We start from the raw sequence: 12,610 nt of genomic DNA on the forward strand, positions 1-12,610 counted from the left end.
TCCTAGAAACTCCCATGTGGAGCTAGTAAGGAATTCACTATAGGATTTTCCCTGTCTAAAACCTTCCAAAGGGTGAGCATCCAGTTAGTGGGAAAGAACTCAGAGCAAATCTTTTGGTCTCTTTCTTTTGAGAAGTCTCTGTAAGAATAGACTGAACGCTGGTTGTCTCCTCTTGATCCCAACTGTTCTCTCCTGCACTCATATAGTTATATCACTGCCCCCTTTCACAAATTGTAAAGGGAGGAGGTTTCTTTCTACAGAGAAAAAATGTCCTCATTCTGTCAATCACAGAATTATCAATTTTCAGATTCAGCAAGTCACTCAGAGATCAGTTATTCCAATCCATACCAGAAAAGAATCCTCAGAAGGACTCACTAGCTGAGCAGATGGAAGAGAATTCTGCACATTTCCCATTAGCTAAGTATAACTTCCCTAAGTCCCACATTTTATGTTTATATCTGCTGCTGTTTTTAAAATAATCTCTGTTTGGAATATTTGTCATCACCCTAGCTCCGAGGTTTTGAGGGTAAAGCTCACAGGCTCATTCTCTGACCACGTGGATCTTATGCATATGCTTTAATGAGCAATTACAAGTTCTAAGGAAGCATATAAATTCATAGAATCACTTACATTGTTCAATATGAAGGTTCCCCTGGTGGAAGCCCTTCCCCACTCATCCTGTCCACTCTCTAAATCCATTCATCAATCAGTCATCTTCTATTAAGCATTGACTATACTTTAGGTACTGTGCTTCCTATGGGGTGTTCAGGAAAATGACCATCCCTGGTATGAGAGCTTTCCAAGCCCTTTTCAGGGGTGCTCTTCCACCTTTAGTGTCCACCTGATTCACTCAACTCTCACTTGTGGCTCCAAGAAGCTGTAGCATGCACAGTGGCCATAATCTGGTAAACCATCTTGGTAAACAGGCTAAGTCAGGTTGAGGATAACCAACAGGCCTCAAACCCATTCGTGAGTTAGAAGGATGTCTACCCCAAGCATGGGAAGACTTCCCTGGTGGAATGGGTAGATCAGAACAATTTGTTCCAATGGCCATGAAGGCTAGTGAAGAAGGTACTGTGGAGTGCTTAGAGCTTGGTCAGATAACAAAGGTGCCAAGGTCATCCACTGCATTCCAGGAAATCACAAGTCATCCTGACTTCTGTCCTGCCACTGGACTTCTATGACTCAAGAAGACAGAGTGAGGCTGATGACTTTGTGCAACTCTACCTCCCTTAAATCTAGTTCATCCATGATTCGAGGCATCACTCTCTGATGTCATTGGTCCTCTTTGAAAACAACAACAAAGACAAAAATAAAATGCCCTCTGACTCCAAAGAGCTTAAATTCTACTTAGCAGAAGTTATAATCTGTTTATAGAAGACATGGGGAAGACAGTAATGCATATATGTAAGTACAAAACAACAACAAAAAAGATGATTTTTGGCGGGGAGGGGGATTGCGCTACTATTTAAAAAGTTAGGAAAGGTTTCAAGGAGAAATTTGAAGAAAACAGGAGTTTCTAAGAGGTGAAAGAAAGGTGCGAATACATTCCAAGGACTGAGGACAATAAGTGCAAATGCAAAGACATGGAAGGTGGAGTGCTATATGAGAAGAAGACCATCTGGGAACCATTGGATCATGGTATGTAGCTATCCAGGCTGCTTTTCTTGCCAACTATATGTGCAATGTAATTAGGCCAGTGGAGCACACTGGTGGCATGATCATTACTCTCTCCCTTCCTGTTTACTCTCCCATTTCTCAAAACTCCACAACTCAACCCTTGGAATACCTATTTTCCCAAAACACATAGGTTATTCTCTGTATAGTCCTCTGTTCTCTCCATGACAACTACCAGAGGCAAGATTCAAGCAAAATATCTCAAAGATTGCTTTCTTTCTACCTGCTGCATCTTTAATCATTTTTCCCCTAGAATAGGCACACATTCCTCTAGTTATTCAAATGAGACAGGGAAGAAGAAAAGTTAAATATCTCAATGGTGGCTAAATTTCTTCTTCCACAAAAGTTTGGAGTTCCTAAAAAATATTAAATATGTCCTATATGAAGCTTAGATAGCAGCATTTGCATTTTTATATGCTATATAGTATAGAATGTTAATATATAGACAGTAAGACATAAGGAATAAACAACCCTCCACTTTCAGGAGGACTTAGCTTTTTATATATTTTTTTAATTTATGGAATAAAACAACAACTAGAAGGACCCATTTTATTTTTTTTACTTTTTTTCTTAATTCTTTTTTTAATTTATTTTTTCCATACTTTATTATTTAATATTTTTTAGTTTTCAGCATTGACTTTCACAAGATTTTGAGTTACAAATTTTCTCCCCATTTCTACCCTCCCCCCACTCCAAGATGGCATATATTCTGATTGCCCCATTCCTCAGTAAGCTCTCCCATCTGTCTCCCATCTTCCGCCCCCCCCCCCGCCCCATCCTTTTACCCCTTACTTTCTTGTACAGCAAGATAGATTTCTATGCCTCATTGCCTGTATATCTTATTTCCCGGTTGCATGCAAAAACAACTTTTTTTTGATCATCTGCTTTTAAAACTTTGAGTTCCAAATTCTCTCCATGCTTCCCTCCCCACCAACTCTCCCTAAGAAGGCAAGCAATTCAACATAGGCCACACATGTATCATTATGCAAAACACTCCCATAAATAGTCATGTTGTGAAAGACTAAATATATTTCCCTCCATCGTATCCTGTCCCCCTTTATTCAATTTTCTCCCTTGAACCTGTCCTTTTTCAAAAGTTTTTGTTTTTAATTATTTCTTCCCCCATCTGTCCTCCCTTCTATCACCCCCCCTTTTTATCGCCTTCCCCCCTACTTTCATGTGGGGTAAGATACCCAATTGAGTGTGTATGTTATTCCTTCCTCAAGTCAAATCCAATGAGAGCAAGATTCTTTTATTCCCCCTCACCTGCCCCTTCTTCCCTTCCAATGAACTACTTTTTTCTTCCCCCTTTTAGGTGAGATAATTTACCCCATTCTGTCACTTCCTTTCTCCCTCTCTCAATATATTCCTCTCTTATCACATAATTTTGTTTTATTTTTTTAGATATCATCCCTTCATATTCAACTCACCTTGTGTCCTCTGTCTACATATATGTATATTCCCTTCAACTACCCTAATACTAAGAAAGGTGTAATGAATTACACACATCACCTTTCCATGTAGGAATGTAAGCAAAACAGTTCAACTTTAGTAAGTCCCTTTTGATTTCTCTTTTTGTTTACCTTTTCATGCTTCTCTTGATTCTTGTGTGTGAAAATCAAATTTTCTATTCAGCTCTGGTCTTTTTAGTGAGAAAGGTTGAAGGTCCTCTATTTTATTGAAAATCCATATTTTGCCTTGGAGCATTATACACAGTTTTGCTGGGCAGGTGATTCTTGGTTTTAATCCTAACTCCTTTGACCTCCAGATTATCATATTCCAAACCCTTTGATCCCTTAATGTGGAAGCTTCTAGATCTTGTATTATCCTGATTGTGTTTCCACAATACTCAAATTGTTTCTTTCTGGCTGCTTGCAGTATTTTCTCCTTGACCTGGGAACTCTGGAATTTGGCGACAATATTCCTAGGAGTTTTCTTTTTAGGATCTTTTTCAAGAGGTGATCAGTGAATTCTTTCCATTTCTATTTTACCCTCTGGCTCTAGAATATCAGGGCAATTGTCTTTGATAATTTCTTGAAAGATGATATCTAGGCTCTTTTTTTGATCATGGCTTTCAGGTAGTCCAATAATTTTTAAATTATCTCTCCTGGATCTATTTTCCCAGTCAGTGGTTTTTCCAATGAGATATTTCACATTGTCTTCCACTTTTTCATTCCTTTGGTTCTGTTTTATCATATCTTGATTTCTCATAAAGTTACTAGCTTCTACTTGCTCCAATCTAATTTTTAAGGTAGTATTTTCTTCAGTGGTCTTTTGGACCTCCTTTTCCATTTGGCTAATTCTGCCTTTCAAGGCATTCTTCTCTTCATTGGCTTTTTGGAGTTTTTTTGCCATTTGAGTTAGTCTATTTTTTAAGGTGTTATTTTCTTCAGTATTTTTTAGTTCTCCTTTAGGAAGTCATTGACTTGTTTTTCATGATTTTCTTGCATCACTCTCATTTCTCTTCCCAATTTTTTCCTCTACTTCTCTTACTTGCTTTTCAAAATATTTTTGAGCTCTTCCATGGCCTATGATCAATTCCTATTTTTCTTAGAGTCTTTTGATGTAGGCTCTTTGACTTTGTTGACTTCTTCTGGCTGTATGTTTTGGTCTTCTTTCTCATCAAAAAAAGATTCCAAAGTCTGGGTCTGAATCTGAGTCTGCCTCCTTTTTCACTGCCTGGCCATGTTCCCAGCCAACTACTTGACCCTTGAGCTTTTTATCAGCGTATGACTGCTTGTAGAGTAGGCAGTACTTTGTTACAAGATTTAGGGGCCTTGTGCTGCTGTTTTCAAAGCTACTTATACACAGCAAGCTCTGCCACATCAGTGCTCCTCCTCCCCCAAGAACTGCCAACCTGGACCACGACCCAGATGCAAGCAGGCTCTGCACTCCTGCTCTGATCTGCCACTTAATTCCTCCCACCAGGTGGGCCTGGGGCTGGAAGCAATCACAGATGGTTCTGTGGAAGCAGCAGCCCCAGAGTTGTGCCACTTCTGTGCTCCCAGGACTAGGGCCCACCTTGCACTCTTTTCAGTCCTTTCCATTAGTCTTTCCACTAACTGCTCTGTTGTCTTTGTTGTTTGTGGGTTGAGAAGTCTGGTAACTGCCACAGCTCACTGATTCAGGGTGCTATGCCCTGTTCTGCCTGGCTCCTGGTCTGGTTGGTCCTGGCACGGCCCATGCTGGGCTCTGTTCTGCTTCGCTCCCAGCTCTGTGAAATAGAATCTTCCCAGCAACCATCCAGGCTTTCCTGGGCTGCAGCCCTGCTTCCCTGTGCTATTTCGTGGGTTCTGCAGCTCTTGAATTTGTTCAGAGCCATTTTTACAGGTGTTTGGAGGGATCTGGGGGCAAGCTTAAACAAGTCCCTGCTTTCCAGCTGCCATCTTGGCTCTGGCCCCCAGGAAGACCCATTTTAAAGGCCTGAAATTGAAACTGGCTGTATGACCCTGAGCAAGTCATCCTTAGTGCCCCCAGTCAACTCTTTAGGCCAAGTTACTAAGATCCAGTTACTAACTCATTCCTTCATTCCACCTGGCACACAATTGACAAATTAATGTTTTGCAGATATAGATCTGAGATTATTAGGCATAACTCAAGAAGTTCTACTAGTTCCGCAGTGGCATTAGGATAAAATAATGATTTTTTATTCTGACATCCTGGTCCAAATAAACTGGCCTAAAACAAATAAACAAACAAAAACAACAACAAAAACACCTGTTCTTCAAATTATCCACTCCATCCCTCACTTGCATGCTTTTGTACAACCTGTCTCCCATACCTAACTTCAGCATCCCTATCTTAGCTCAAGGCTTAGCTCAACTGTCCCATCCTGCATGAGAACTTCACTGAATTCTCCATTTATTAGTGCCTTCTCCCCTCCCCAAAATGTTATCTGTTTATCTTTCTTAGTGCACGTAAAATTCTCTTAGTTTAATTTAAGATCCTTGAGAACAGCAAATGTTTGGTTGTTGTCTCTGCATCCCTAGCAGTGAGCCTAGGCTTATTCTAGAACACTCAAAGGGTCAATGATCTTATAAGCATGTTTGGTGTGGAAACTCCTTCCACCTGTGTAAATCAAACCCACCTATGACTTAGTATATCAGTCCTAGGAAGATGAATGAGAAACATAGAAATTGAGTGACTTGCTTATCTCTACATAGGCAGTGGCAAAGGCAGAATTTTAAACAAGGCCTTCCTAACTCTAAGCCCCAAACTCTATCCACTATGGATATGGTAGGGTACTTAATAAATGTTTGTTGGTTTGAATTAGTTCACAATACCCAGACTAGTACTATTCAACATAGCACTCCATTAATAAATTCCAATTTCTGTATATCGTATCACAGGAATTTAATTTCATAATGAGGTCCAGTTGTTTGTGTGATATATGTTATTTCCTTTTGGCCAGTGATAGGACTCATATGCCAGTAACTCACAACTAAGCCCATTGGTTGCTGGTTACTGTTTAATCTCGACATGGAGAATTGACTCAGGGCTATATTGACCTCCATTAATAGTATGTTTTCTGAAAAAAATAGTATGTTTTCCAGAGGAAGCCCAGACTACATATGCCAAACTTCCCTATGTCAAAAGTCTAATTCCCTCTGAACCAGAAGTTGCTTTTACTATCACTGTAGGAACTAACATGGTCCCTGAACCATGAGTTCTATAGGATAAAAGATCTGGATTCAAAATTCTTCTTCCTGGTACTCTGTTCATGGGTGCCACTAATTAGCCAGGATGGCTAACTCATCTACTAGGAGCACAAAATTTGGCATGCAATGGGGTGTATGTCATTGGTTTGTTAGCTATATATACTTGGAACTAAGATCTGTATATTTAGTCTCAAAACTTATTACTTACAGTTAACTTTAAGCTTCCAAGTTTCAACTTATGAATAAGCTAATGGATAATACTTCCATTGTGTCCTACTGAGTGAATCCATAGGCATCAATGGCTGTCAGTTTCCTAGTATGTACAAAATTGCTCTTAAGACATCCAGGCTAACATCTTTTTTTAAGATTAAGGGCTCATTTGGATAATCAAAATTCATTAATAATTCTAATGTATGACATTTAACTGGGAATTTAAAGGCAAGAACATGCTCCTCATTCTAGGGATTAAATAATGGAGAATTGTCAAATCTATGTTGTTACCTCATTGAAGGTCCCTGAATCCTGCTTTGGAGGCTCTGACAGGTGTAGAATACTGGCTACCATCTTCAAGAGGAAAGACAATAAAAATATTATCCCATGTAAGCTTTTTGGGACATTATGATATTCAAAGTTTATTGGTATTCCCTAAATACCATTGAGTATTTTGCATGTGTTTATATTTATTCCAATGAACCAGTCTTATGATGACAGAGAAGCCAGGTGCTTAACTCACCCTCATACTTATCTGTGCCAGAGTAATGTGACCTATAGTCTCCTTTAGCTTTTTCAGGGGTATGTTAACTAAATGTGGTTATTTCAGATATTAAATTTATATGCTCAAATTAGCAACTTCAGGCAAGCCCACCTCCAAAAAAAAGTGTAACAACTTTGTTTCATAGATTTTCTCATTATTTAGGAGGAGTTTAGGAGGAATTCTCTCTTTCAATCTCTCTCTCTCTCTCTCTCTCAGAATATCATAACAAAATTACTCTCAGTGCAAAAACACAGCCTGGTTTTATGCTGGCACAGAAAAAAGATGGTTTGCTAAGCTATTCTAAGATGAGACAATGCTTTACGTCTTGTATGCCTGAGTGCACACATGCACACACACACACACACACACACACACACACACAAAATGTAATTAGACTCAGAGAATGTGCACAGATTCCCCTGTGGAGCATAGTCAATGCCTTCATTTTTTTAGAAAACAATTTAGCAAACACTTCAAAGGAAATGGTAGCACAATACACTAAACAATTGTAGCAATAATGTTGACAATGACAAGTGCCAGCCCCTCTATAAAGCAGCCCTGGGGCTAGGGGCTCTTTGGCTCCAATTCCATCCAAATCCATGGTTATTTATTACATGTACACTATGTTCAAGGCAGTTCAGTGCATTAAATAGAGCTGGTCTTAAAGCTGGAAAATCCTGGGTTCAACTTGGTCATATGATCCTGGTCAAGTCACTGAACTTTTCAGGTCTTAGGCAACTCTCTGAGACTATACGTCACAGATAATATGCATTAGTGTGGAAGTTCCTCACAAGGGAGTTCCCCATACTAGTGAAATCTCAGGACCATTCTCTATCTAACTCCAAAGCACAATGTTACATTGTTGGGATGCGAAGAAAATCATGAGGCAGTTTGTGTCCTTTAGGACCTCACAAACTAATAGGGAGACATAACACAAACATAACTGATGAATGACACTCATTCACATGTGATGAGACACAAGAGATTAAAACAAAAAGAAGCCTAGGAAATTATGGAGAAGGAAAGATCAAATTCATCTGATAGGGAAGAATGGTGGTGGTGGTGGGAAACAGGAAAAGCTTCCTTGTGGAAGACCACCTGAACTTGACCTCAAAAGAAGAGAAACATGTACGGATGAAGATGGGGCATGTTTTAGCTGTATACAAGCAAAAAAAAAAACAGTAAGGCACAGGCAGAAGTCAGGGGATTTTGTAGTCCAGTTTGATTTGAATACTGAGTGCAGAAAGGGAAGATGTGTGAAATAAGAATGGAAAGATAGGTGGGAACCAAATATTGCGTGACTTTAAATACCAGACCAAGGCCTAAGGTTCTGGAATGTCGTGGAAAGAATCTGCCTACTACTCTCTGTCCAACATTAAACCATATCCTGAAAAAATCAAGGTTCCCAAAATATCCCCAAGATAAATCATGTCCATTGCTGTCCTTTGCAATGGAGTGATTGATCTCTACCACATGGCACCAGGGTCTAGCTCCTGCTGCTATTTCCCACTCTTTGAGATAACCAGGGGAAATTCTAACACTTGACATCCATCTATTCTCCATCTGATTGGTTAAGATAACTACAGATGCAGCAAGTAGGTTAGTATCCCCTTTGACAGCTGTACTCATTTCCTCTTTCCCATTAACAGCCCTCAGTGAAAGGTGCTAGGTGGATGAACTTTCTCAGACTCACAAAACAAAGACATCTGGAGAAAGAGCATTAAAAGCTCCAATATTTTCTGTCTTCTGAACATATCTCTCACGTCAGCTGGTACAGTACTAAAAGGGAGTATGCTCGAATGTAAAGCGTTCTGAGCTTGGAGCACTAGATCTGCCACTTAATTCCCTTGTGACTGCATGCGTCTTTTAAAAAGATATTCATTTTATTTTTAATTTATGGAATAAAACGAGCATTTCTATAAAATAGTAGGATAAAAAAGATGATTCCACATGAAAATGAAAATCTATTATATACAACTTGCTGTTCCTCTTAAATATACAACAAAATTGTCTCATAAGTTTCTTATTTTTAATTTTTTTCTTCTCCCCTCCACCCTAGAGATGGCTGCCATTAGACACAAATATGTCTCTGTGTGTTTGTATGTGTGTGAAATTATTCTATACATACTTCTCTTTGCTAGTTCATTCTCTGGATGCAGATAGCATCTTCCTTCATACATCCTTTGTAGTTAATTTGGGTATGTATAATGGTTGAAATGGCTTAGTCAATCAAAGTGGTTCTTAAAACAATATAGATATTGTTACTCCACACAATGTTATCTTGGTTCTGCTCCATGTTTTTTTAAGATCATTGAGCTCATCATTTCTTATAGCATAGTGGTATTTCAACACATATACTGCAACTTCCTCAGGCATTCCCCAATTGACAGGCATCCCCACAATTTCCAGTTCTTTGCACCACAAAGAGAGCTGCTATAAATATTTTAGAAAATGTAAGTTCTTTAACTTTCCCCCCCTAACAATCTTTGGAAACAGACCTAGTAGTATTATTGTTGGGTCAAAGGGCAGTTTAATAACTCTTTGGACATAATTCCAGATTATTCTCTAAAGTGGTTGGATCGATTCATAATTCCACCAATGATGAATCAGTGTCCCATTTTTTCCACATCCCCTGCAACATTTGTTGCTTTCCCCTTCAATCATTTAAGTCAATCTGATAGGAATAATATGATCTCCCAAGGTTGTTTTAATTTGCATTTCTCTAATGCACACATCATTTAATCCCCATGTTTCAGTTTCCTCACCAGTAAAATGAGGCGTTTGGTTACAAGCCCTTTCCAATTCTATTTCTATGATCCTGTGATATCTGCAAAGGTAATGAAACACTCTGTATTACTGGAATCACATCTGAGATTGGCAACAATATTTTGGAAGAATCAAAAATTTTAAGCGAAAGGAAGTGGGAAATAAATTTATTTTCCTAGAAAATCAAATTGCTTTTCACCACTTGCTTGAGGGAAACCTTGAACTACTGCTCTCAGAGACAAAAGTACATGCTTCAACTTGTCCTTCTAAGCTGTGCAGTGTACATAAGGTTTTGCTTTGTGAATCATATGAACTGTTGAAATAGAATGCACAATATAAATCTAAATTCTGTAGTCTCTCTTTACTCCTGAATGATGCCTCTTTTTTCATAATTAGATGCTGAAAGGCAGGCAATCAACTTTAAAACTACCTAGTGAATTCAACCATGGCACATTTTAACAGGAAGGCTGGCTGGGTTTGTATAATTCTCAATCTAAGTGTGAATTTTGCTCACGAATAGTGGACTTGTTTCCTTTTTTTTAAACCAAACTTACTTCACACTGAAGAGGTTTCAAAATTCATGCACTCTCTGTGACTTGATAATATAAAAATAATGTGCTTGTGTGTATGTGTGCATGTTTGCATGAAAGTTTATGTTTGTATATGCGTTATTGGAATATACTCTTGGAAGTGCATCTCAGAGGAACCTGTGGCTGTAGAAATGGAATTAAAGTTGTTTTTTCCTCCCATAATATGGATCTTCTCACAAAATTTCCCCCTGTGGGCCATTGCTAGATTCTGTATCTTCAATTTTGAGAATTTTTTAAGGAGCTTTCTCTGCAAAAAGGTAATATGATGGCTATAATAGTATCTGTCTTGTCTGCCTCACATAAGTGTTGCAAGAAAATCACTTTGTAAACTCTAAAGAGATCTAGGAGAAAAATGAGTCATCATTACTCTTATAGACCAGACCTGTGATTTTATTGATGTAGAGAACTGTGGAACAAAATTCCTTTCGCTAATGTAGGTCAACACCTGCTCTGCTGTTTATACTCAGAGATGTGAGAGGTAACATGCTATAAACGACTGTTAGCCTTGGAGTCAGAGGACTGGATTCAAATCCTCTCTCTTACACTTAATTAGTTGTGTGAACCTGAGCAAATCATTTAATCTTTCCGAGTTTCAATTTCCTTCTTTGCAAAGTGAGAAGCTTGGATCTGGACAAAGGAACTTTAAGGTGTCTTCTAATCCTATGAGTTAGAATGGCAGCTAGGTGGTACAGTGGATAGAATGCTGGGCCTGGAGTCAAGAAGACTCATCTTCTGGAGTTGAAATCTGTCCCCAGACACTTACTAGCTATGTGACCCTGGACAGGTCACTTAACTCTATTTGCCTCAGTTCCTTATCTGTAAAATGAGCCAGAGAAGGAAATGGTGAACCACTCCAGTGTCTTTGCCAAGAAAACTGCAAATGGGGTCACAAAGGGTTGGACATGACTGAACTGAGCAAACAACAAACTATGTGACTGTTATGAGTTGCTTGGGGTGCTAAGACATTAAGTTCAGACTCCTCTAGGGTCATGCAACCACTGTGTGTCAGAGAGAGGATGTGAACCTAGGTCTTCTTGAATCTGAGGACAGGTAAGAATATATTATATTTTACTGACTTGTTATTTTTATTTATATTGTTGTCATCATTGTTATTATTATTATTTATTATCAATTATTTGGCGAGATCAATTTTTCTCTTTCTTATTCCCTTATCTCTGTCTGTCTCTGTCAGATGGTGGCTTTCTGTCCGTCTGTCTCTCTGTTTCTCTGTTTCTCTGTCTCTGTCTCTCTATACACACATACACACCATTTCTACCCTGGTAGGATTATTTTGGAAACTGCTACCCTCCAACTGTGCCATTGCTGCCTTTTGCTCCAGCTGTACCCCACACCATCTGCTTGGTTCAATGGCCAACATCTAAAATAGAGATGCTAACATGGCTTATGTGCACATTAACCAATATGATTGGGTTGATATTTATGTGACCAGGAAAGCTAGCAGATGGCTTGAAATTTGCAAAGAGGCAAGCTGGGAGCTAGCTGGGAAGGGGCTGAGGTGACCTGTTTTTCCTGTCTCCTTAGTGTTATAGTAATAGACTCCAAGAAGGCATATGCTTTGACATTTCAGCAGCATCTCGTGGACCTTGGTGAAGGAAGCAACAACACTAGCATTTGTTGAGTTAATTGTATAGTGCTGCTAAGCAATGTTTGGCCACACTTTACAAAAAGGAAAGGTGTGAAAACAGTATTGGAAAGTTGGTGTAGTCTGTGTAAAACCATTAACAATCTGGATGGCAGCAATTTAATTAGAGGAAAAAACAGTTGTGAAAGGTCACAGAGGGAGAGAGAGGCAGATATGGGTTGGATGAAAGATCTCTTTAGTGGTTTCAGAACTGGCTGAATGACTGGTCTCAAAGAATTCTATTTAATGAATCAATGTCAACCTGGAGGGAAAGGTCTAGTGGAGGGCTTTGAGGTTTTAGTTAGGTTCATCCCACGATATTGCACATTTTTATTAATAACTTAGATAAAGGCATAGATAACAGACACCAAAATTTTAGTTAATATGAAGTTGCATTGGATCACAATTGGACCAGAAATCACAAATCAGGTTCTGAAATTATCTTTTTCAAGCTAGAATAATAGGATAAATGTATTACAGTTTAATGGTTAAATAGAAAGTAATACACACATGCTTAAAAAAC

The sequence above is a fragment of the Trichosurus vulpecula genome, chromosome 8 (assembly GCF_011100635.1).
Source record: "Trichosurus vulpecula isolate mTriVul1 chromosome 8, mTriVul1.pri, whole genome shotgun sequence".
Lineage (NCBI taxonomy): Eukaryota > Metazoa > Chordata > Mammalia > Diprotodontia > Phalangeridae > Trichosurus > Trichosurus vulpecula.